The sequence below is a fragment of the Pelecanus crispus genome, chromosome 3, assembly GCF_030463565.1.
Source record: "Pelecanus crispus isolate bPelCri1 chromosome 3, bPelCri1.pri, whole genome shotgun sequence".
Taxonomy (NCBI): domain Eukaryota; kingdom Metazoa; phylum Chordata; class Aves; order Pelecaniformes; family Pelecanidae; genus Pelecanus; species Pelecanus crispus.
Window position 1 is genome coordinate 4299071 of NC_134645.1, and position 25018 is coordinate 4324088.

At 49.1% G+C, this 25018-nt stretch overlaps 1 protein-coding gene across 2 annotated transcripts in view; it reads right to left on the bottom strand.

Annotated features, from left to right (window-relative positions):
* Positions 1-25018, bottom strand: part of LOC104037379 (BCL11 transcription factor A) — a 76625-nt gene that overhangs the window by 9686 nt on the left and 41921 nt on the right. The window lies entirely within an intron of this gene.

A 25018-nucleotide genomic window follows, 5' to 3' on the forward strand; every position in this document is an offset into this window, starting at 1 on the left:
GGACGGGAGGAGGTGAGGGGTGCGATGGGGAGGTCCAGACCCACCCAAAACACGCCCACCTCCTCCCGCCATCCCCAGCCCTGGGGTCAACACTGAACCCTGGCAAGTAACCACGGCAAAAAAAAATGCTATAAAAGAAAAAGATGATGAAGTCGGTTGATGCCAGCTGTGACTCGGCATACTACGCTGCAAGAGGCTGCTAACCTTGAAATTGGGGAGCAAATCAATAAATAGATGGATAGATCGATAGACAGACCGACCGACCGATCTAAAATAAATACATCCCCTTCTGAAAAGCACTCCAAAAAACCACATGCATCAGTTCAAAGCAGCAACCCAGCGCACCACAACTGCTAAGCAAGCCGGGCAACGTCACGTTATTAGCCTTATTTTGAGAGACTAACAACGTGTACAAGATTAGGCCGCATCTCCTGCTTCCTCAGCAGAGATTCCGCTCCGGGGGAGGGGGGTAGGAAATTGAAAAAGAAAATGAAATAAAATAGTGTGCGGGACAGGGAGAGGGGAAGGCAGAGAGAGCGGCAGCTTCGCCGGGGAAAGAGCTGGAGGGTGGCCAGGAGGCCTGGCCGAGCGCCCTGCCGGAGCCGCATGATTTCTCTCGCACTGAAAAGAAGCTGAGGATGGTAAATGCCACTTTGGCAAGTGGCGAGCTAACTCTATTTCATGATAATTTATTTTTGGAGATAACACGGACGTTATAAAAGAGCAACCAACTAATAAATAACTAAACAAAAAGACGGCTAATAATGACAGCAGAAAGCAGCCCCTTCTAATACACGGCAAAACAAGGGGGATGAATAACTTTTTGAGGGCCGTCTGCGAGACCAGAGTGGCGTGAGATATGGCGAAGGTGAGTGCGCTTTTATCGATTACTGTAATTTTGCGAATAATTCACTTCCACCCCCCTCTGGATGTTTTTTACTAAATGCTGGTAAACTGAAACCAGAGCTAAGAGGAGGATAAAAATTCATTTCCAGCCCTGCCCGGCAGTTCTCGCAGAGCTGCTGATTAGTGACATTTTAAAAGAAAAAAACGCATGCTCTTGAGGTTTGAATAAACCACGGGAGCCCTCCAAAGACATCAGTGCTTGGGGTGGTACCTGCCGGCACCACGTACGCCTGCCCTGACCCGACATCGGCGTTACGAGGGGTCTGCTCCGCAGGCACCGCTGCTGGGTAAACCCCTTTCCATGCCGCACCGAGAGCTGCCCCCATTAGGTTTCCCCCATTTGCCTAATACAAAAGGAAAAGAAAAGAAAAAAAAATCCAACGAGGCACATTTGGAAAGAAAACATCGCTGCTTCTGCGCCCATCTTGTTTCTCATCTCACTCGGGAGGAAGGGAAAAAAAGCTTCATGTGGGCATTTTGGTTCTCCAGCGCGCTGCGTGATGATTTGGGGATAGGAGAGGCAGGCAGCCCGCCGCGCCGGCTGCAGCGCCCCGGCGCAGCTTTCCTCCCTGCCTCCCAGCCCTGCGGTTCTCCTGCGTTTGGCCTGACAAGCTGAATCGGGCGAGTAGAAAGAGGCTCGACCATCTACGGCAGGCATTTAACACTTTAATCACTTTAAAAGCCCTTGGAATAATAGTTAACGTTTTCATCCTGAAGCTGGCGTCGGAATAAAAATGCATTGTGGTGTTTAGTATGTGCCAGGCATGCGAGCGCAGATAAATACTTAAATCTGCTGAAATTAGAGGGAAATTCAATTGGACCTTCACATTCCTATGCTCATTTTTGAGCTAAGGAAAAAAATCTTAAATGGGAAAATTTCATCTTGCTTCGCCGTAATGAAGTGGAAGTTTTTAACACCACGGTAGGAGCTAACAATGTAACGCTATCTCGCCTCTCTACCTTATAGATCAGGTCAGAGAAAATAGCATTTTATCTTCTAATGAGGATACAACATCGAGCGTTCGCTACCACATTTTAGTATTCCCATCAACTAGATATTCTAGATCATAAGGGCAGCTCGTGTAATCATAATGTCAATGAGAAGGGCTGTTACGACTGAGACTAAAGATTACATGGAAAAAGCTGCTTTGAAACTGGTAATTATTACCAGTCCACTAATAGCAAATGATGCATTACAGTTTCACCGTATAATCTGTATTTCACTCAGCTCCTGCCAGTACGGCCTTATTATATTACAGCGCTCACAAATTCTAAATTCCTAAACTACAGTCATCAATAAATGTGTTACTTGCCATAATTTGCAAAATTACTTTGTTCATAACATCTTCGACTGTTATAAAGACTGGAATTGATTTCCTGCATGGCAAAATTAGGGCTACATTGATTTAGTGGAGTGTAAAATGTAATATTATTCTTCATTTGCTTGCCTGAAAAACAAGTTTTCAATTCACCATCCGCATTTGGTAATCAAGATAATAATTTAAATTTAAAATCATGTTTATGTACAAAACTTCCCTAAACAACTCACCATTTTCAAGGGAGCAACATAAAACCAGGCAATAAAATAAAGCAGTGAAACAGTTAAAAGCCACCAGCCATTTGCCTCCACCTCCTGCTTTGAAGAGACACGATTTCTAATTTGTCTATTAGTGCTTGATTAATTATGAAGGCTATTGACTGACCATATCACCACCTAGAGATACGTTCCAGTCTGATGCAGCCTTGCCAAACTGCAAGAATTATGGCACTAATCCACACGTTGCCCGCCAGCGGCGAGACGGGTCCTTAGACTGCCGCGGCAAGCCCTGGTTTTGGAAGGGACTCGCCTTTCCTTCCTCCCATCCCACCACCATGCTTTTTGGTACAGCGTTCCGGTCCCCACAAAAGCCGGATGGGATTGTAGGACCCAAAGGCTGTGGATCCACTGAGATCTCCTAGCTATGGGCCAGCCTCTACATCCACAGGGGCTTCCCAGCTAAAGCATCGGGGCAAGACCACGGGCAAGCAAGGAAAGCACAGCAGGGAGATGCAGTAGGCGATGCTGGCCAAGGACAGAGCTGGAGAAGGTCCCACGGGGCTCTTCGTGCCTCATCATCCACCGCGGCAATGTGATGGGACGTGCTATCCAAAGCAGCGTTGCGACGTCATCGGAGCTTTCAGCTGATTTCCAAGAGGTTAGCAGGAATCCCTCAGCTCAAGATGTGAAGAGGGTCACTGCCGAACCAACCCTCCTCTGCCACCGGCAGCAGGGCCGGAGCCCGTGTCCTCGGCTGTTTTGCACCGAGGAATTTAAGGGCAAAAGGGACCACCAGCTCTCACTCTCTGACCTTTCCTGCATTACGTCTCGCTCAGTTGTCCTGTGCCATGACCAACACGATGTCTCTGGGTAAAGCGTAACCTCCTCCAGCCCCGCGAACAGTCTTTAGGGCAAAGCACGATATCCCAGTGAAAATCATTCAAACCAGCTCAGAAGACAAAAGAAGAGCACCCACTGCTTGTCACCACAGTCAGTTCCCACAGCTAACCACACTCACAGAGGGGTACTGGGGTCCACCTGAATTTCTCTGGCTCCAACCTCTACCCATTCACTCCTGTTGACCTTTCTTTGGCCAACACACTGAAAAGCCCCTTAGTACACAATGTGCTCCCCCCACACACACACACAAAGGGTACTTGTGCATCTGGAAATCAAGGCACACTTCAAAATATAGTTATTTTTCCATCCTGAAGCCACTCCTCCATCCCCCTCCACTACTCCAGGACCAGCCTAGCCCTTCTCAGCCCAGCATCGTGCTGGGAAGCAGCTGGTTTTCCGCTAAGCCTCCTGCAGAGCTGCTGCCTTCCGGGGTTGCGCACCTTGGATCTGTACGCACAGCCCCAATTCCCCTCTTCCAGCCAGGCACCACGGCAGGTTGTACCCAACCGTGCTCTCAACACGCCCCGCTTGACAGTCTTTCCAAACCACCCCACAGACCCGTCCCTGTTGCTCTTCATCCATCCACCCGCCTTTGCTTTATCCACAACGCTAATCAGTCACAACTGCATATTCATTTCTAAATCACCGACGAAATGCTAACCACCACTGCGCCTCCCACCAGCCCCTGCTGACCTCTCCCATCCACTGATGCTTCTCCAGCTAAGCCCCCGCATTCCCAAATCTGTTGGCCAGCTCTTAATCACCTGTGCTACCGATACCGCCCAGTGCTCGGCCTTCCTACACACAATGTCACGCAGCGCCGCGCCCAACGCCTTGCAGAGTCTATTTCATCTACATTTATCAACCGAAGTTGTCATCTGGAAGAATGAAATCAGGTTTATTTGACAAGATCTATATGCCATAAATCTAAGTTGAGTGGCATGAATTATATTTCTATCCTTTAATTCTTTATCAATTGAATCTTATATCATCTCTTCAATTATTTTGCCCAGAAGAGATAAGCAAATTGTTGCCAACTCTCCCACAGTTACCCCGACCAGCTCTTGATGGCATTCTCCCAGTCCGTAAGCTTTATTAAAAACCAGCCTCACATGCCAACTCTTTAGGGATTCTTGGGTGCAAGCTGTCAGGGCCTTTTCATTTAAAAGTATCTATCTCCATTGGACCTTATATAAAATCCTCCTTGGCTACTAATGAGCTAGAAAAAACATCATCACCCGCCTATGATACAGAAACATAACACTGATGTTTTCCAGGTCTACAGCAGAAATATTTATTAAAAATTTCTACCTCACTCCTTCTTCCATCCATCACTTGTAGGGTTTCTCTTTTCTCCAGGACCCTGTGAAGCTCTCCTCTTCCCCTATCCATGCCAGGCACGAGTTCTCCTCAGCACCTTCAGCTCCCCTGGCCAGTTCTCTACCCATCATGATTTCTCACTGCGATTGATTGCTATCTATTTTCCATTTTTTTAATTGTCATATATTGATTTTTTTAATATCTAATTGCTGTTCTCATCTCACCACTGAAGCGGGTGAAGTGGGTTTTGGATTTGGGCCAAAGTTGCCCTCTCCTTCCTGGACAGCTCATCAACTCTTTACAAATAGCTTCCAATTACCATTTGCATTTTTGCCTGCACATCTTTCCTCCCACTCAATTTTACTGCTCATTTTCTTCGTATTTGGGAAATTACCCCTTTAGGAGAATTGCATGGGGATACCATGTACCAAATAGAAACGCGGGGCCAATATAAAACCTGATTGGTCTCACCCAGTGAGCCTCACCCACCATCACGTATTTATTCCTTTTCTACATCCTGGCCAGCAAAGGACTAGTGACAGGGCACTGCATTTCACTACAGCACAAATGTTTAGTGTTTCTCAAGTTATTGGCTCCTGCCAAAAAAAAAAAAAAAAAAAAGGAGCAGAACAGCTCTTGCCTGCCATGCCCCAAAAAGAAGTGATTTAACCAGTGACACACAAGTGACAGATCTAGCTTCTGATCCGAAAAATGTTAACAAATGAGTGGGATGGATATTGGCATTTGAGTGCCTTTAAGGGCAGTTGGCACAATTACTCAGTAAAATATGAAGAGATGGCTGCTTTCAGCATTAAGGGGCTTTTTTTATATTAAAAAGAAACCCCCCTGTTTCTTCTGTACTGTGCTCACAGATACAGCCGGCATGCTCAAAGTCCGAGTCGAAGCAAGCCAACATCTCCAGGCACAATATAGCTGGCTCCGAGCAAGACCCACAGCCATATCCACAGCCACCAGCAGCAAAGCCAGACAAGATGCTGGGGAGAAGACCGGCTGGGAGGAGAAGCTGTCAGCTAGATGCCACTGCTGAGGTGGGGGGGAGAAAAAAAAGGATTTCTGGAGCTAGGCGTGCAAGTTCAGGCATTGCCAAGTGAGTAATGGAATAATCTGTATGCGTGTGCCAATGTGCTTTGGAAGAGCTTCCTTCAGTTCTCAAAAGTCAGGGCTGGATCCAGGAAAGCTGCTCGCCGGACACACCAGCGCTTTACGGAAGAGCAACGCTGAAACACCACGTGCAGCAACCTCTCAGTGCCTCTATCCGAAACAGGCAGCCCATAGCGCAGGACGTTGTTTGGGAAGGACCACCAGATTAAGGAGTGAGATATTAATATAACGTGTATTTTACCGCAGGGCATCGTACGGGCTGCAAACAAACATGCAGTATTAGAGACACTCCAGTTTTCCCAGTGTTTTCACAAACAAGACGGCAGCGTAAGCAGTGACTGTGTACGTGCCAATGGTGTTCGCAAGGATTTCATTCACAGCTGCGGATTTACTCCCTCGGAGAAATCCCCGTGCCAGAGAAACCTCCGAGCAGACCAAGATTCGGCCCTTGCTGCCCGGACAGCCCAGCCCTTATTTTCGGCAGCATCTCTCCGCAAGCCAGTGCCACCAGCCTTGGTGGCTTAGCTCCTGTATTCTCCTTCACCCTCCCCCAAAAACCTACACGTGTAAGCAAAGCCAAGATGTCTTTACCAGGCTACCTACACCTACAGGGCACGTACATACCTTTTGCTATCAAACTGCAAAGAACAAAAGTTAAAAGCAACTCGAACACCTGCAACCTGCAGTAAGCACCCCCTCTCTTCTGCTTGCCACCAAAAAATTATCAGAGGAACAGCCTGAGCCAAACCCAGGAACTTCTTTATTCAGCTTTAATATCAACTGACTGCTTCATTTTTGGACTGATAAATTTGGAGTTGTTATGGTATTTAAAGGGGGGAAGAAAAAAAATGGAGTTAATTGTTACCACTTGTACTCGATTCAGTTCGTCTCCATCTGGCTTGTCAAATCTCTCTCTTTTTCCTCTCTCTCTTTTGGAAATCCATACTGTTGAAATTCCTTTCAACTGAAAACTAGAGAAGTGAAACGGTTGGGACGCAAGAAGCGTCACAGGGCTGGGAGGTAAGTGGGTCCGCTCCACGCCTGCAGCAGCCCACTTCTCCCTTGGTAAGAAAGAGCTGCTTCGTCGTGACTCACCTTTTCCTGGTAGTCAGTAGCATCAGTTTAGATGGGAAACTGTCACTGTCCAAGCATACTTTTTCCTTCTCGCACTAATTCTTCCTCCCAGTTCGCCAGATTGCAAAAGGCGCCTTATTAACCTGGTCTGTCATTAACCGGTTATAAGTAGCTGTTAGCACTGTTAGCATCGGCATCGTCGCTGTTGTTGTCATAATAATTATAATAATAATAAATAACAGCAGTAGCTGCATTTATGTACAACAGGGTACCTCCTCGCTAATCTTTTGTCTTTATCACTAGATGAACCAGATTCAAAACCACCAAAAAATGTCCCAGAAACTCTCTAGGAAGTGACAGAGCATTGCTTGTCAAATGAGAAGCACCACTGCTGTTGTGCATTTGTAAAATAAAATTCTGCAAATCAAGTCCACTTTGTTTATGGACAGGCCTGATGGCAGGTCCTGGGACTGGTTTAGTTGTGAAAATGTCAAAAATCTGAAGATGTTTTGCTTTGTGGGACCCTCAGCGCCCCATGTGCCATCTTTACCAGCCTTTCCTTATCTACAACTTATCGATAAAAGACTTAGTGATATTCCTGAAAATAATTATTTTTCACACAAATTCGAACTCCCTGAAATCATTTTAATAAAACTGGCAAAACATCTTTGGCAGTAATGGCAATAATGCCATTTCCCCCTTACACCTCCTTTTAAAAGCCCCTCTTTTAAAGAAGAACCAGGCCAAAACACTAACGCCATGACCCAAACTTCAAAATGAAACCCAAGCAACAGCAATAATAAAAACAAAGGTACATCTGGCACTGCCTTGCCATTCAAAGATTCAGATTGGAGTTAGGAACTCCAGGAATCCACTTTTTTCTCCCAAAGCCCAGTTTCCATCAGGTTTTGCGGCACTGCTCAAGTTTATACGAAACAGAAGTTTTTTGGGCCTGCGGAAAGAGCGAGTGGGAAGGGATGGGAACAGGGAGGCCAGTTCCTCCCTGCAGAAGAGCAACGTGCAGCATCCTCTCCATCCACAGCCCGGCAGCCGGGCTCCTCCTAACCCTGGGGAACATCTGGCCCTTGCAGGAGAAGTGCAAACTTCATGGATGACCATTTTGGTTGTAGCCTCAACATATTTTGCGTATCTACTCATTCTTCTAAGCAGAACCGAACCCATAACACCTAGTTCCCCACAAAAAAAAAATATTTTGTTAACAACGAGCAACAAAATGCATGGTTTGCCAGAGCCTCGGTGGGGAGGTGTGGGGTGCTGGGGTCCCACCGGAGCATGCCAGCGCTGCCAGGCATACTGGCCTGACCTCAATGTCTGTCACCATTTTCAAGGCGATTATGATTTGGCCACCAAAAAAACCTGCTTCGAGCTCCAACTTGGCAAGTAGAGTATCAGGCTGCGACTGATTTTGTGCTTTTTTAAAACTTAAGCGGGGTGGAAATCTGTCGCATCTTGATTAGTGAGGAACAGAAGAAACCAGCCGTCGGAAAATAACGCTGTGCTTGAAATTCAGCTTTGAATGAAGTTTTGAAAAGAAACCCCTGAAGCAGAGAAGACCTGATCACGCACACGTATGCACCCTAAACACTAACGCTACGGGAATAGAGAAATAGAGGCGATGCAGACTGCAGCATCACATGGGTAGTAGCTCCATTAACTTCAAACACCGGCGGCGGGACCTAAAGGGCGAACTACACGGTGCTGTCAGCCCCACAGGAGGAACTCCTCGCTGATACCATCTCGTTTCTCTAAAAATATCATTAGCGAAGTAACCAACATCCCAGACACACAGGCTTCCCCGCCTGCCTCTCCCGGACTGCCTCTCCTGAGTGCAGGCACGGGGATTGGAAATGAATGGACTCCAACAGGAGTGGCATCGCTGGGCTGACGCCTGCTAAATCAGCTCCTCTAGACCTACCTGGCACCAGCCGTGTCCCCTGCTGGGATGTCCACCTGGGCTGTGACCCACCAAGGACCAAGCCTCACCTAAGCCCTGTCCCAGAAAGAGCATCAAAGCCTTTTCAAAGCCTAACCTGGCTATCCAGCCAACGATACCTTGCTCCGGAGGTCCGTAATTATGCATTTACCCAGTGGCTGCTGGGGACAATCAAGTCAATAATTCACTTTTTAAATGCAGTGTTGTAATTCTACAGCTACAGAGAGCTTCCAAATCATTTCATTCACTCTCATACACCTACGTGATGAACTGTTTCCCTTTTCTGTTTTCTCCCCGGCCAGCGGCATCTGAAGAAAAAGCAGAGCGCACTTCAAAAATTTTCTTGCAAAGGAAAGAAAGGAGATGCTCTAGCATGGCATCTCAGGCCACCCCTGCCAGTGCGGGGTGAGACGCGGCACGAGACTCCCGAGCTCAGGCAGATGCCGGCGGTGGGGTGTTTCCCCTGTTTGTATCGCAGCTTCATCATCGCTCAGCCTTGCAGCTGGCACGGGCGAGTGTGCGTTGTGGACGCTGCTCTACGATGCACATTGTACACGAGCGTATCCCTTACGTACAGAGCCTCTGAGCCGCGACGCCAGGATGCTGCTTTCCTGAGAAGAGACCCAATTAGTGCTGTGGGACCTCGCTGGAGGACACAGCAGCTCTACCGCACGGGGCAATCCTGGAGAGATCAAAGTGCGCTGGCATTTTGAAATGGCTGGGAGCCCTCTCCTAGGGAGAAATGGGGGCTGGTGCCTTCCCACCGCTGCTCACCGGCAGGCGCGCTGCTGCCAGGGCACTGCTGGGCCATCAAGTCTCCTCATCACCCACAGTTTTGCTTTATTTTTGCTGCATTTCACATATGAGCATCTCTATTTGATGTGCCCTGCTCTGTAAGGCACGTACATTTAAATCATCGCCTTGCAAAGGTGTGGTGGTCCCTGCCAGCCCCCCTTGGCCCTTCTCACCAGCCAGGCACTGCCGAGGTCCCCTTCTCCATCCCACAGCACCCCTGCTCCCACCAGTGCCTCGGGCAGGGTGTCAGTGGAGCCGAAAAGCCCCAGCCCTCAGCCAAGTGATGGGCTCGGGGACGTGCATGAACAGGGGCTCTCTCCTTCAGAGCCTTATTCCACCTTTTCCTTCCCAAAACGGATCCTCTTCAGACTCTCCTCTTTCCCAGCCTTCCCCTTTGGCTCGCTTTCCTCTCGCTTTCAAATTAATGATATTTAGCCAGCAGCAAACCATCCTGACAAAGTGGGTCAGGGGAACTGCAGGTCCCCCCAAATGACTCCTCTGCCTGCAAATCATCTGCCAGGAAGGCAAAGGTTTATTCTGTCCCTGAGCAAGTTCAATGTCACCATGGAGTTGCAAGCACAGCAAGTGCTGAACCAGATCCTACTACGTTTAGTTTCATAACTTGCACAAGCGAGTATTAGTAGAATCGATAATATATATATTTTCCCCTCCCTGCTTTGCAAATAGGACCAAAAGGTGTCGTAAAGTTGTCCGGTCTCCTCCGGTTTATTCTGTCTCCTCTCCATCGCCGAGATATCCTTGAAGTTGAAAATGATATAATACTCTGAATATCTGGAGTTTGGAGGATGTAAGACTTGCAAGAATTGCTATAGCTTTATTGCGTTCTCGGGGCACGGAGAGTATTTACCATACATACATCAAGTCAAGGAATGCAAAAAGGGCATATGAAAATTTGGCGCTTCGAGCTCAGGAGTTTAAATTCCCAGAAAGGCAGATAAAGAGTGGATTTTCTTATTTATAGATTTGCAGATGAAATCCAACAAAACCAGCCTTCCCCCCCTGCTAAAAAAAAAAAACAACTCCCTCCTTTATGTCAGTAAGGCTGATTCAATTTCCAGGCTTGCAAGGTCTCCTCTCGCCGAGTATTACCCGACCCCAATAACACGCACTGTTCCAAGGTTAAGATCTGTTTCCTTACAATAATGCAGAAAGCTGTTGTTTCAGTCGGGGCTGCAGAATTCAGCTTTGAAGGACAGGTTAGTACCACACTACATTTAACTGGATTCAGTTCATCTGATTATACAGTGCCTTGCTTTCTGGAATATGTAATCATCTCTTTCTGATGACATTTTAAATATCCAACTAGACAAATAATTGCAGCAATAATTGATAGCTGAGTCAAGCTGGAAGATTATTGATTGGCACGGTACCCGCTGAAACAAATGTTCATCTTTCAAACATTACAGTGAGGATGCTTAAATCTAACTTTTGCTGATAAATTATAAAAATCTGATTTACTGATAAAACCACCGGAATAGAATATGCACTTCGGGATTTGATTACCTTGTGAAATTTTTCGAAGAAAAATTAGGCAGCGGGATTTATATTCTATTTCACGTGAGTAATTGCCAAGATATGGATAAGCCACTGAACATAAACACACGCGGAGAAGTCTTAAAGAGTTGCTGATTAACTCTCTACCTTCCTGAATGGAATTTATCTGTTCCTAATCACTGCTTACGTGGGAGTTTATCCTGCCGCCTTCCCGAGGATGCCTCACGTGGGTCTCATTACCGGCGACGGGAGTTACGCGTCGGGAAAGATCCCCCCGTCCTTTCCCCAGCAGCTCGAAGCCCTCAGTTTAAACGTGCATATTCTCACTCAGCTGCGAATGCAGCCGAAATGAGGGTTTGAGCTCATTTGCCGTGGTGTAAATCAGGAGCGCCAGCGCCCAAATCTGTGGCGCTGCGTAAAAGCAGCGAGAGGGAGGTCGAGATCAGGTGCATTTGCAAACGGCATTCGCTGTTTTAAAGGGAGGGGGTTTATAGCTGAAATAAAACCACTTTTCAGCTCTTATTACACAGGGGTCTGTTTAAACATGGGTTTCCTTCGAATTATGAAATGCCAGACCCCGCAGCACTGCCTATACATCAGGGGGAGGGAAAGGGGGAATTTCTGAAACTTACTGATTAGAAAGCAGAGCGAGCGGCCGCGGCAGAGGATCGCGTGCGGGGAAAGGCAAGCGATGAGCTGCCTGGTTAGGGCAGAGGAGCCGTCGCAAGGCAGAAGCCTGAAATTAAGGAAAAGCGCCAGAATATTTGAGCAGGGAACAAAGAGCATAAATTCCAGAGTAAGAGATGAAAAATGCACTGAAACGTTTTGAAACGGAGCCATTAGGAGCTGATTGAGTCTCGGAGCTACTGTTAAAAATCAGCCGCTTGTTAGATGCAGCGATCAGCTGAGCCCTGACACTTAAGGCATACGAGGGGGCTTGTCGAGCGGCTTTGCTCTCATTTAGAGATCCTCAGTTAATTAGGAAGCCCTCAGATTTTCTGCAAATGTGGGTCGCTATCGACAGCTCCTGCTTTTGATGCTTTCCAGGTGACAGTGGCCGGACTGACCTTCCCGGCGCTGGCAGGGCTGCCCAGACCCTTGCCGCGTCGGGGAATTCAGTCACCACCGCCAGCGCCGGTGGGAAGTTACAAGTAAGGTTACTCCGCTCCTACACGCCGTTTGCTCCTGTGAAACAAACCCTGATGAAATCTGCATTTGCTTCACGCTATAAATAGCTCCAGCTTTGAATTATTATTATTTTTTCCCCCTGCCGAGTGGATGTCACAGCCAGCCCAGGATTTCAGGGTGGGAGTTTATCGAAGGCAGCGCCGGCAGAGGTTGGGAGAAGTGCTTTACGGGGGCTGACCTGCTTGCATTGAACCCACGGTCGCGATTGCGGGAGAGAAACCTCCCTTTGAGATGTTCGTCTCCCCGATACCTGCAGCAGGTAGCGGTGGCTGCAGGGGATGGAGCCCCTGTCCGGGGGACGGCACTCCCCGAGCTCCCCCGAGCACCCAGCACACCCCGTCCCATGGGAATGACTTCCCCAGCCACAAGCAAGGTCTGGTGATGCTCTCCGAGTAGGAACCACTGATAATACGTAATGCAGGGCAAATACTAACCCAGGCGAGCACCGAACAAAACGAGGCTTGTTTGGAAATGCAAGGGAAGGAGTGGAAGTTACAGTGACAACCCAAAGGCAAGATGACAGACCTGCAGTCACACGGGGAGTCGGCGGCAGACACTAGAAAATTAACTCTCAGGAACAGTCTAGCATTGGCAGGGAAATGAATGAGATGATCTAAGAGATATTTTCCACCTCTAATAGGATTTGATGATGATTTTGCATAGCCTTTTGTGCTAGCCTGGCTTTTGATAAAGGCATGGTGTCTCTTTTCAACCCACATGCAAGGGAGAGATTAATAAGTTGCAAACTCGGCCCACCTCGGCTATAAATGGTTCCTGTGCCTATAGGGGGAAAAAAAGGCAAGCTATGACTGAAAAAAAAACCCCAGTGAACTGAGTGCAGTTAGTGCTTTTACACCCAAATCTTCAGTTATTAAGAGATTTAGAAAGGAGAGAAAAATTCTCCTCCAGCATCCAAAAAAGCATCAATTTTGTAGCCAGACGAGGCAGCGATGCACAAACCGTGGCCTGTTTAGGAGCGTCAGATTGAGACCTTTCCAGGGAGAGCCCACTGGGGGCTGTGGGATGCAAGGGGAGGTGAGATGGCTCCAGCACATCTTGCGGGTCACTCTTCCCCCATGCAGGAGAAGGGGGCAGAGCCACCGGCACGTGAGGACGGCACTCATTTGGGAAGACCTGGTGTGGAGACACTTGTCCGCTCACAGCCTCAGATCGGCGGAGGATAAAACCAGAGGACTGGCCTCAGAGGATGGATTAAGATAGCACTGATGGTAAAGAATGAAATGGAAACAAGAGTTTTTCAGCACACGAAACAGATTGTAGAGAATCCCATCTTTTAGCAAGATAAGCATTTTCTTACAGAAAAATGCAATTAAATGTTGTAACTGCCAGCATTTAGATACCAGTAACCGGTAGCGATTAAAAAAACCCTAACCTCACCTGATCAAACAAATAATCTTCTGCGTAGTCTACATGATAGCCTTTCATGATACCCTTCCTTGGGACAAATGCCCCCTTACTCCATGGGCTGTTCCACTGTTATTTTTCAGCAGGAAGATTTGGGGATCCGGGCCCTGCTCTTTAGCATCATTGGGACTAAACTCTGAGCCTTGCTGCTGTCTAACCCTTGTGTTGGGCCAAATGAAAGTGGCTGGCATTCAGAAGAGAGCTGCTGTCCTGCTCTTCATCCATCAGTCTTCCTCTTCTGGCTTTTCACCTCTTTACTTTGACGACGCGTTGGCTCAGGGGGCCGGGATCTCCATCACGCATCTGCTTACGCTAGCGACGTCAGCCCATATACGCTGCTCTACATCCCCGTGCACAGGAGGACACGGGGCACACCGTGACCTGCCAGCAGCACCTCTACATCCACACAGCCGGGACAACTCATCCGGGAGGCATGTGCCGGTCCCTGCTGGCATCGCTTCCCTTGCTGCCAACACACAGTCTCCCACAGGGCAGCTCTGCTTTTCGGGAAAACCAGCCTACGGGGCCAAAGACGGGCAACCAGATACACCTCTGCATGCCTGACCACGGACTTTTGTCTGCAGCGAGCGTTTCAGATTCAGGGCTGCCATTATTTGCACTGCAGCCAGGTCCAGCGGCCACCATGGGGGACCGGAGTCCCTCAGAGCGCAGCACTGCACCCAGAGATAACAAAACGACAGTTCCTGCCCCCGGAGCTGGCAATTATCATCTTCGCTGTTATAACCTGACGAGAGGGCCTGCCAGTTTAAACAGGCTACTGCTTCGATGCCAACGCTTCCGACTCCTTGGGCTTAAGAGCGCTGAATATTTCAGCAGGTAAACAGCAGAAGTCGCAATCCTCCCGTTTGCTGCCACGGCTCGTAGCGCTTTTGAAAAACCACAGCAGCGCATTCGCGGCTGGAGTAAAAAGAAATTGGCCTCATGTCATTTTTTAGCAATAATGCAATAAGAGAGCGATAACATTAAATACAATTAACACCAAGATGTTGCACTTAATCGCACCTTAAGTCCGAGGAGCGCCATTTGCAAATGGCGGTTAATGCCATTCCATGGTGAGTGGAAGTGTTGGGCTGTGGTCCCGCAGGGGCATTTTCCAGCTGTTTACCTCCAGGTCCTCATTTTCTCAGGGATGGGAGCACTGGAAATAAGCGCCAGCAAGCACTTGGCTCATACCCGGCACCCTGGTGCCTCCAACACCCAGTCTGCACCCGTTCCCCCTGTGGTCCCCAAAAAGGGTGCTGGATGCTATGGTGATGGGCGACAGCTCCGTAAAAGATGTAAAAGTCCTCAAGTCATCACTTTACCTGAACATTTTATCAGAAAACACCCTGTCCAGGGGCAGGCTGGGAGATGGCCGTATGTATGGCAGGGCTGAAATTGCCATCAGCTTCACCTCGATCCTTTTCCGATGTCCTTGGCCATCCAGTTAAGTTCTGACAGCATTTAAAGATGACAGTGCTTGAGGTAATGGGCCAATGCCGTAACAGGATTACAGGAAATGTGAAAGAAAGGACATACGTACGTAATGTCATTTAGGTAATGTCATCTATGAACAAGTTCTGCTGCAATTTTTGCTGACAAAGAAGTCAGTCTCACTTATACGATTCCTTTTAAACTCTGTTATTGCCGTAAATAGTTTACTTTTTCCTGAAAGCAAGCTTTTTAAGACACGTTGTCACAAATATTTTGTCCAACTTTCTCGCTGGCCCGAGGCGGGGTATCCTGCGGGAAAAGCAACTCAAACCAGCATGAGCTGGCGAGCGGGGTGAGGCAGCAGGATCGAAGGACTCCCCGTCACCCTCTCAACCTAGCTGCAACACCCGGACTTCGTAAGATCCTCCCAATTAATTTCCACCCAGCTATTTCCTCCCCGCGCCCTTTTTCCATCAGTATTCCCTTTCAGTCCCACCGCAGCTGCCCCCGAAACAGCTTCCTCATTGTCCCCCACCAGAAGTGGTGTCTGTGTGCCAAGCAACTGACCGCAAACAAAAGCTTGTTTGACCAACGCTTGTTCCGAAACAAAACCCCCGGCTGGAGAAGGAAATCCCGCAAAGGAGGGGGGATTGATGCTGGGACAATTTGGAAGGCAAGCCGAGGCGCGCTCGCCCCCGGGGCCTCGCATTCTTACCAGACAATGGTGTCTGGCCTCCCCATTCACCACCCGCCTCGCACCCCTCCCCAAAAAATCCCCCCTAAAAGCCATGTTTATTATATAGCCTGATAAGCGGGAGAGATGCCGTTAAATTGAGCCCGTGACCATCTCGCACGCTGCCCACAGCGTCTCGGGGGCGGAGGGCAGACAACAGGAGAAGCCTCTAAAGGACTTGGGGAAGGGTTTCTGGAGCTAAAGTTATTGCTAGGAAATACTGGGATGAGTCAATTCCTTCTGCGTTGGACGGTGAAAATTAACGGCCAAGGGGGTGGCTGTGAGGTCCCTGATTCTACCCTTTCTCGGGGAAAATTTACTCATCTTTTTCTGAGCAAAATGTTCCTTTCGAACTCCCCAGCCTTGCCTTAGATGACTCCTTCCCCTCAGCCCAGCGAAAAGCGGCTGTTGTGAAAAAGCCGAGCCTTTGCCCCCCGCATATCTGCCTGCCATTGGCATGTGAAGTTACCGATTAGAGGAAACACCCTCCCTGGGCAGGCAGCCCCCTCCCTCGATAAGTACGGTTGGAAACCACAGGAGTTGCACAGGCCGGCTCGCGCGCCATACGCCGGCCTGGCCATCTTATCCGTTAATAAACAGACGTTCAGGCCTTCGTCGCATTGAGCAATGTTGACATCTGCCCGTTGAGGCAACACGTTGGGCTGCAGCTGGGTTTGCGACCGGGCGGCCGGCGGGGTTTGCTGCAGGATCCCCACGGGCTTTGGTGGGGGCAGAATCCTACCGCCCGTCTGTCTGTCCGCCCGGGCACGCCTTACTGCTGGAAGATGCTCATAATAAACACAGATATGTTAAAATTCCTTGCAAAGTCCTAATACTCGGCCCTTGAATGGCATGTCCCAGACCAGTCATCCCCAAGCTGTCCCCAGGAGAGCACGTCACCACCCCCGTACCAGGTAGAGATGGAAAAACCATCTGAAGCAGCTCTAGTCCTTCCCCTGCACCCGCGCTCCGGTCACCATCTAAGGAGAAGAAAAGCTTTGGCCATCATTAAAGGCAATTTTCTAAAGCGTATTTACCATTTCTGTGCCGAGGCCGCTCATGGTGTTTAATAAGTACACATATGTTTGCAAGCATACGTATACGTTTTTTATTTCTACCCCACAGAAGCGCTTGTGCGGACGCTGTAGTAAGGTATCTACGGGGTATGAGTACGCAGGGACAAACCACAAAACTTGGATGTAGATTTTGGTACTGTTCATGGAGTATCAAGGCTACAGCCCCAATTTTGGGGCAAACCACTGGTCCCTCGCTTTCTGGGCAGGATGAGGCCCTCCGGACTCTGTCTACCTGCCAGTTTTGCTGCTGTCTGAGCTCCCAGCTCTACAGAGATCCCACCACCGCCGTGCTTCCCCATGGCCAAGGGACAGCCTTGGAGGATGGTGAAATGGGAGCCGAGGGACAGGACCCGTCCCCTTGCAGCAGCTCCGGCAGCACCTGCAGCTCCCTGCCCACTTCAGCAGGATGCGTGGGTGATCAGGATCAGACCCGTGGAGGTTGTAACCAGCTGCAGGGCTACAAACACAGCTGATGGGCACATCCCTTGTGCAGTACATCCCACAGTTTTAAGCACGCACTTTTCCATCTTTTCTAAAGCTGAGCTTTTAAAACCCCGCCAAATTGGCGTTTCCCTACAGTCACCGCTTCTGGCACTCGAGATGAGGATGGCCCACGCCACTACGCTCATCCAGAGAGGCACAGAGCTACTGTGCAAGAAATAGCAAGGGGGGCAGCTGACTGCTTCAAAACCTTCCCACTCCAGCTACACTGCCCGTGAGACGCCAAACAAAATGCTTCCAGTCAACAGAGCTACACTATACATTGAGCAATACACTACACAGACTTTTTCTTTTTGTTTTTGTGAGATTAGTAATGTTGCCTTAAACTTGCCCTTAGCACTTACTGTTTCTGTCTGCCTGCTCTGAAGCTGGGGTGCTGAAGTCGCAGAGCACATCCCTGCTGGAAGCTAAAAGAGGCTGCCAGGGAAACGCGTGCAACCCTCCCTAGCTGACCAGCCATTTTTAAGCTCAACCCCACTACTTCCAGAAAACCAGCCCGAATCATTCTTGCTCCAGCAAAACCTCTCCGAGCACAGCATTGCCCCACAACAGCTCAAACAACTCTGCAGGGAGGGAGGTGAGCTACCCCAGCCCATCCGCCGCAGCCAGGCACAGCAGCGATCCGCACCTCATGGCCGAATGAGGTGACTTTCATAGAATCATAGAATCATAGAATCATTTTGGTTGGAAAAGACCTTTAAGATCATCCAGTCCAACCATTAACCTAACACTACCAAGCATACCACTAAACCAATTAAGGGGAGAGGAGCAATTTCATGTTTCCTGGCTTGGTGGCTGGATTATTTTTTAATGCAAGTAAAAACTGGGAATCATTAAGGATGGAAAGGACCTCTAAGATCCTCAGTCCAACCATCAACCCAACCCCACCACGCCCCAAAGTGCCACATCTACCTGTTGTTTGAACACAAAACCTTAATGATTCCTAGTTTTTACTTTCACTTTGACACAATGCGTGCAGGTGAAATTTCAGGAATGGGGCTACTCCTATTAGAACGCGGTCAGAACAGGGTTAATGCCCTCGTTATCTGGCTAACCACATTGCTGCGCTGTGCGTGGTCCGTCCAGCGATACTGGCCAGTTGGGCAAGCAGGGATGCTGCGGCGCCGGGTGCTGCAGGAGCAGGGCCAACACAGCAGTCCCAGTGAATTAACCAGCCACCACGAAAAACCTGGCTTTATTCCTTACCGGGAGCATCAGGAGGCAATTTCTCCCTCCATGACTCACTCGATCCTTTTCTCGCATCCGGCTCATCCATCCAAGCCAGCGTGTTTGCAGCAGCGGATGGGGATGAAATAGCCTTGTGGCTCTGCTCTGGCTGTACAGCAATGGGTCCCAGGTGAGGGGTGCCAGAGAGGACAGATGCTGCTCTCTGCTACCTAACGTCAAAGGCTGCTGGAGCACCGGCTGCTGAACCTGACATCTCGGACGCTGCTCCAGGAGGCCAGAGCTGAGGCATGCATGACTCATTTATAAATTATATACCATCTAATATTTTTTTTTTTAATTTAAATACTGTTAGGCAGAAATTCCACAGCAATTTGCTTTGTTTCTTTGATCATGGGATTGCTACTCTTCTTTCCCTGGGGAAAAACATGCCCTAAAAACAAACAAATGCTGCACTGGAAGTAAAGAGCCCACTCCTTTGAAACCTCTGGAGATAGCCTCACAGCTATTGGAAGACACACGCTCACCCCTAAAAACCAAAACTATCCTGAGCTGTGACGCTGAAGGACACCAGGAGGCCCGCAGCAGCCCCGGACTCTGGTTTCACAACCTTGCAAACGTTTTCCAAACTCCTAATCTTACAAACAAGTGTGCCAACAGGACACGCAACCGCTATCAGCATGTGAAAATATGGGGCTTTCTCTGCCAGGGCTGGGGCAGCTGCTGATGTGCTCCGACCCGGCTCTGGGACAGCCGCTTCTTTCCACTGGAAGTGTTCGATCCAGTCAAATAACTTTCACGAAGCCTCCAGCCTTCCCTACCACTGCCTTAAAATCTTGTTGGTTTTGTAGATCTGGAATAACCCCTTTGGCCTCATGGCAGCAAGCAGTGCGAACCTTGCCTGTGTGTATTTGATCTGAAGTGGGACTGAAGTCCCATTTTCAAGTTTTATCCCAGAGTGCCAGTAGGATCCCGAAATCCCATGGCTCCTAGAAAGCTTTAACTAAAACCACAGATGCGGTGAGAATCACCATCAAACCATACATGTCAGCAGCACTGGGCTACCTACCTACGCATATATTTGGACATAACTTCCAGCAGAAAAGGCACAAGATGACTTCTCTTCTACACCTAGTCCAAATCCATTTACCTCTGGCTCTGCACCCCACCTGCACATAAGCCACCACAGTCTCCTAATCTCTCTTTTTGGGTGATGACTGTCATTTTCCTAGACGGGGCCTGATGACATTGAGTTGACAGGGAGCCTCCCACAATCGGCTGCAGACTTGGGCTCAGACCCTCTGCGAGCGACCTAAGGGAGGAGCGGCATGTCAGGATAAGGTGGGAATTTGCAGCCTGGCATCAAAACGTGGCTCTCAGATGCAGGGGGGCACCCCTCCACCCCCCTTTGCAGGTGGCCCTGAGCTTGTTCAGCCCACAATCTCACTCCGCGGCTGCTCTGAGTCAGCCCCATGCCACGTGATTGCATAAATTCAGTGCTAAGCCTGAACTAATATAGCCAGCCTCTCCGCAGGGCTTATCAGCTCGGGCTGGGTGCTGCATGGGCTCGGCACCTACCCCGCTCCCGGCTGGGCGATGGCGCGGGTCCAGCCAGCTCTGAGCACGAGCAGAGCTCGCTCGTGTCCGCCGGCAAAATGTATGCAAGCCGTAAGAAGTACGCCTCAGAAACCCTGGAAATCTGACAGCTTTTTGTGTTGTAATAATGCAATTCAAAAGACTATCGGGATTGTATAAATATTTGTACAGACACTTATCGCTGTAGCAGTCAGATACGCGGTCCCCCTGAATCAGCTGATCTGCTTCAAGTCCTCGCCTCTGTTTGCAGAAGTCTGCTAACCAAAACCGTGCAACCCCAACATAACCATCTCCATCGCGAAACGTAAAGCCTCTGTTTATATTAAATAGTCTCCATCCTCTACCCTCTCTACTTGCTGGGTGGTTGTCAGCAAAATAAAATAAAAAGTGGGATCAGATTCCCAGCCCGCTAAAAGAACAGGAGCAGGATGTACGTTTTAGCCGAGGAATTAATTAATTATTATTAAAGCAATGAATGCTCGCTAGAAAATGTTTGTACTTTGCCATTGTAATTAAATATTCTCACTCATGCAGCTCTCAGCCTTCAGAAATTAGTATTGCATTTTATAGTCCAGATTTTTTTTTTTTTTTTTTAATAAGAAAATACTTTCACATTGCATTTTTCATTTTCTGCTGGCACGGAAAGGCAGGAGAAGGTCTCTTAATATTCATGCCCATTTTCTTTCTAAACAATTACAAACAGTTTTTTTCAGCAGCATATACAGTTTTCATAATGAAAAGTCCTCTGCCATTTCTGCTCCAGTACAAGCTCGATCTTGATGAACAAAGCACGTCCCGTCAACCTTCCCCATGTGAGCGGGTGCCTCGCTCTGCACTTAAGCTGCTGCTATTTCCATCCCCATGAGCTCAACAGTGAGTTTCTTGATGACTAGGTACCTACGCAAGGCATCTCTCATCCAAATCAATGGGAAAATTCGTGCAAGGAAGGACTTGCTCACAGCACCTAACCCTAATGAAGAACCAGTTTCTAATCCCTTTACTCAAGGTCCATTCGCTTCAGCCGGCTGCTTAAAAAAAAAAAGAAAGAGCAGCAGAATCCAGCCCTGTGTCTCTGCAAAGTGGGTCAAAGACGCATAGGATTATTGCTAATTTGGAAAGAAAGCACCCGAGACATAACGTAATTGCACCCCTAGATTTTATCACTTTTACTCACAATGAGCAAATACCAGGGGAATCACCGAGCAGAGGGCTTCTCGCCCGCTCGGAAGCAAACTGGACCCTGCTCCTCCTTGCTGGAGCCACCACTGGAGCTACACTGGTAATTAACCACCAGACCAGGCGAGCTTCACCTGCCTCACCCTTCCCGAAAAATAAAAAAGCAATGCAGCTCAGGTTCAGGGATTTGGTTTTAATTTTCTCTTTACCCTCAGATGGACGCGCGCAATCGCTCCGTTTTGCCATCCCCAGCCATCACTGATTTAGCTAATGCTCCGTTCCAGCAGGAAACATCTTAACTCTGAAGATCTGATGATTGCCCCAGCAATCAGTTGTTCAAATAGTTGAAAATTAAGACTATTGCACACAAAGTAAATTAAGTAATTTTCTACCCTCCTAGGGTCTCCCAAGTCTATCAGATTTCCCACGACTGGAATGTCACGCTGCCTCATTACTGTAAAGAAAATACAGCTCTGTGAGTCCTTTAAGTGGACTACCCTCAAAGACTCAGGGAAAAAGAAGATCTTCGCAAACACAGATCCCACTGCAAACGAAACGGAGAGCAGAAGACGATCGGCAGAGCATGTTTATCTGCTCCCGTACCCAGCTCTCATGCCTTAGGCTGCATAAACCTCTGCAAACCCCAAAAAGGGTGTGCGCAGCCATTCTCTAGAACACCAACTTTGGTGACGGCGATCGTTTTGTTCGCAAGGATGCCAGCAGAACTGGGGCCGAAGGAAGATGCCCTCCAATGTAAAAGTCTGCAGTCTGATCCTAAAGAAGGTACCACTCAGCATCCTTAACACAGCAGTCCTACCTCTCGCTCCCCTTCCTAAAATAAGTAAGCAAGGCAGCTTTTAGACCGTGACTGATTTTTAAAGAAGCATTTTGAACTCAGCCTGCAAACATTCCTCCTGCAATGCTACGGGATGCTCTGTTAGCTTTAGCCATTAAAACAAGCCTTCAGCGCAGGGACGGTGCAGCACCGCTTCCCGCTGCTCCCTGGATCCCTTCCACCCTGGCTGCGGCATCTCAGAGAGGTTTTGTTCCCGAGCCCAAACAAGCTGGAATCATTCCCAAGCGTTTGGAAACCTCGAGCCGAGCAATAAGCACCCGGCATTATGGTAATCACCTGGTGGTGGCCGCTGTAACTTCAGTTTTATGTTGAGACTTTCATTGAAACCCTCTGGTTTTGGACTATTTTTTCTTTGCAGCAGAAACTCTCCCTGGTTGGTCTCGGGCCGGATTTGTTAAGGCAAAAAAAAAAATCAGTCACTTATTTTCAGCTAAAAAGAGAGGGGATGGGAAAACCCCACTGACAAGAGCTTTTTAAGACAGTCACAAGTTACCAAACGGAGGGGACAAACAGCTGCCCCATGTTCCTATGCAAATCAGGCCCTCAAAGAACCAGCACTTTATAGATTGGTGGGGAAAGCAAGAGGAAAAGAAAGCAAATGCTATTAACAGAGTTAAATATTTTTGTACATGCTTCAAAGCATGTCCGGTAATCATTGTGCGCTGTGTTTCTTCAGCAGAAGCTGGCCCACGAGGCTGGGCCCCATGACGGAGGTCCATCAGGACGCACAGAGAACCCACCTCTCCTCTGAAAGATGGAGAAGAAACTGGAGCTCTTGGGTTCATAGAATCACAGAACGCTTTGGGTTGGAAGGGACCTTTAGAGGTCACCCAGCCCAGCCCCTGCAGTGAGCAGGGACAGCTTTAACCAGACCAGGGTGCTCAGAGCCCCGTCCAACCTGACCTTGAGTGTTTCCAGGGATGGGACCTCCACTACCTCTCCGGGCAACCTGTTCCGGTGCTTCACCACCCTCAGTGTAAAAAATTTCTTCCTTATATCCAGTTTAAATCTATTCTTCTTTAGTTTAAAACCATTACTCCTTGTCCAGTCACAACAGGCCTCGCTAAAAAGATTGCCCCCATCCTTCCTGTAGGCCCCCTTTAAGCCCTGAAAGGCGGCACTAAGGTCTCCCCGCAGCCTTCTCTTCCCCAGGCTGAACAACCCCAGCTCCCTCAGCCTGGCCTCGAAGGAGAGGGGCTCCAGCCCTCGAATCATTTTTGTGGCCCTCCTCTGGACCCGCTCCAACAGCTCCATGTCCTTCTTGTGCTGGGTTCTTCCATTCTGGGGGCCTTCTAGAAAGTCTGACTTTCTGAAAACGCCACCCACAACCACCCCAAATGCCAGGTTCACTGGGGGCACCTCGACTTGAGAACCCACGTTTCAATACTACTTGTCCTTTGGCATGGCACTGGAAGCGAGTGTCAGCCCTCCACGACCAGGGCGGAACAAAAGGTGTAGTATAGGTGATGAGGCACAAACTGTCAGAGCTTGAGGAAGAAGCAGGCACCCATTGCCCAAACGGTGAGGCCAGTCACCGGGAACTGTGCCAACGCTCCTATGGACTCCTCACGCACACCCCTCTACCTACTAATTCCTCTGGCTTGTGCAAGCATGGGCCGTGGCAACCCCTTCTGCTCCTCCAGGCTCTGTCTGTACTCGCATCTTGCCTCAATTCCAGCCATTAGTGAAGCCACGCTCATGAAAACCCTCACATAGGCATGGAAATCTCCTGCCTGGATCAGGAAACTTCACCTAGTCTCCACAACCAGAAAAATCCCTTCCTTTCATCTGTGCGGGTGTTTTGCATTAGCACAAGAGCACCACTGGCTGTATCTACATGAGGATTTTCGTCTGGAGGAGATGCCCTGGTTGGCCCCACTTGCCGTTTTCGGGTTCAGTGCAGTGAAGACTTTGTGTGCATTTTTATTAGGTGCTTTGCAAGGGAAACTAAGCTTCTCCCCAGAGCGTGCCAGACGCGCTCCAAGCCCCGCTGCAAGCGCAGAAGCCCAAAGCAGCGACGGGTCCTGCAGGCAGTCTTGAACAAGTTTGGTGGGGACATTTGGCTCGGGCCACCAGAGCACAGCGAGGCTGGGGTAGAGCTCCCAAAGACAGTGTCTGGGAGCTAATCCCAGGTGTACGAAAGGCTGCAGGATGAAACCTGGATCCAAACACAGCCTCAGTAGAAAAGCTACGTGCTGGAGAGAGCAATGAGTAAGACTAGGTAGAACACGACTGCTCTTCAGTCATCTGCTAAAGCCTTGGGTCCTTCAGAGAAGGTCTGTGGTGACCTGAACCTGCACGGTTATCCCTGCTGCCCCCAGGCCCCTGCCTCAGCCATGCCTTGTCTGGGGATGAGTATTTGGAGAGATCACCTACTCAGCCAAGGTGTGATTTGGCGAAAAAGCCCACACCTCGGTTGACCATCCCAACTCAGATAAGCACCAGAGAGAGGCTCCGAGTCCCCACACAGAAGCAAATGTACAAACCAGATGGAAACATCCCAGCGCTGAGCCTGATGCATTTTTCCTGGTTTGTTCGTGATGCAAGAGCCTGAGAAATGCCAGGGGCCTGCTCGCCACCAGCTTATTTCCTAACGCTTCCCACTGCCTGGGTGTTCAGGCCTTACACATCCCCCTGCTTCCTCCTCCATCCCTCCCAGCACGCAGGCACCCAAAAGGAGATCGCCCACCGTGGCACAAGAATGTTGCAAAACTGTGATTTTCCC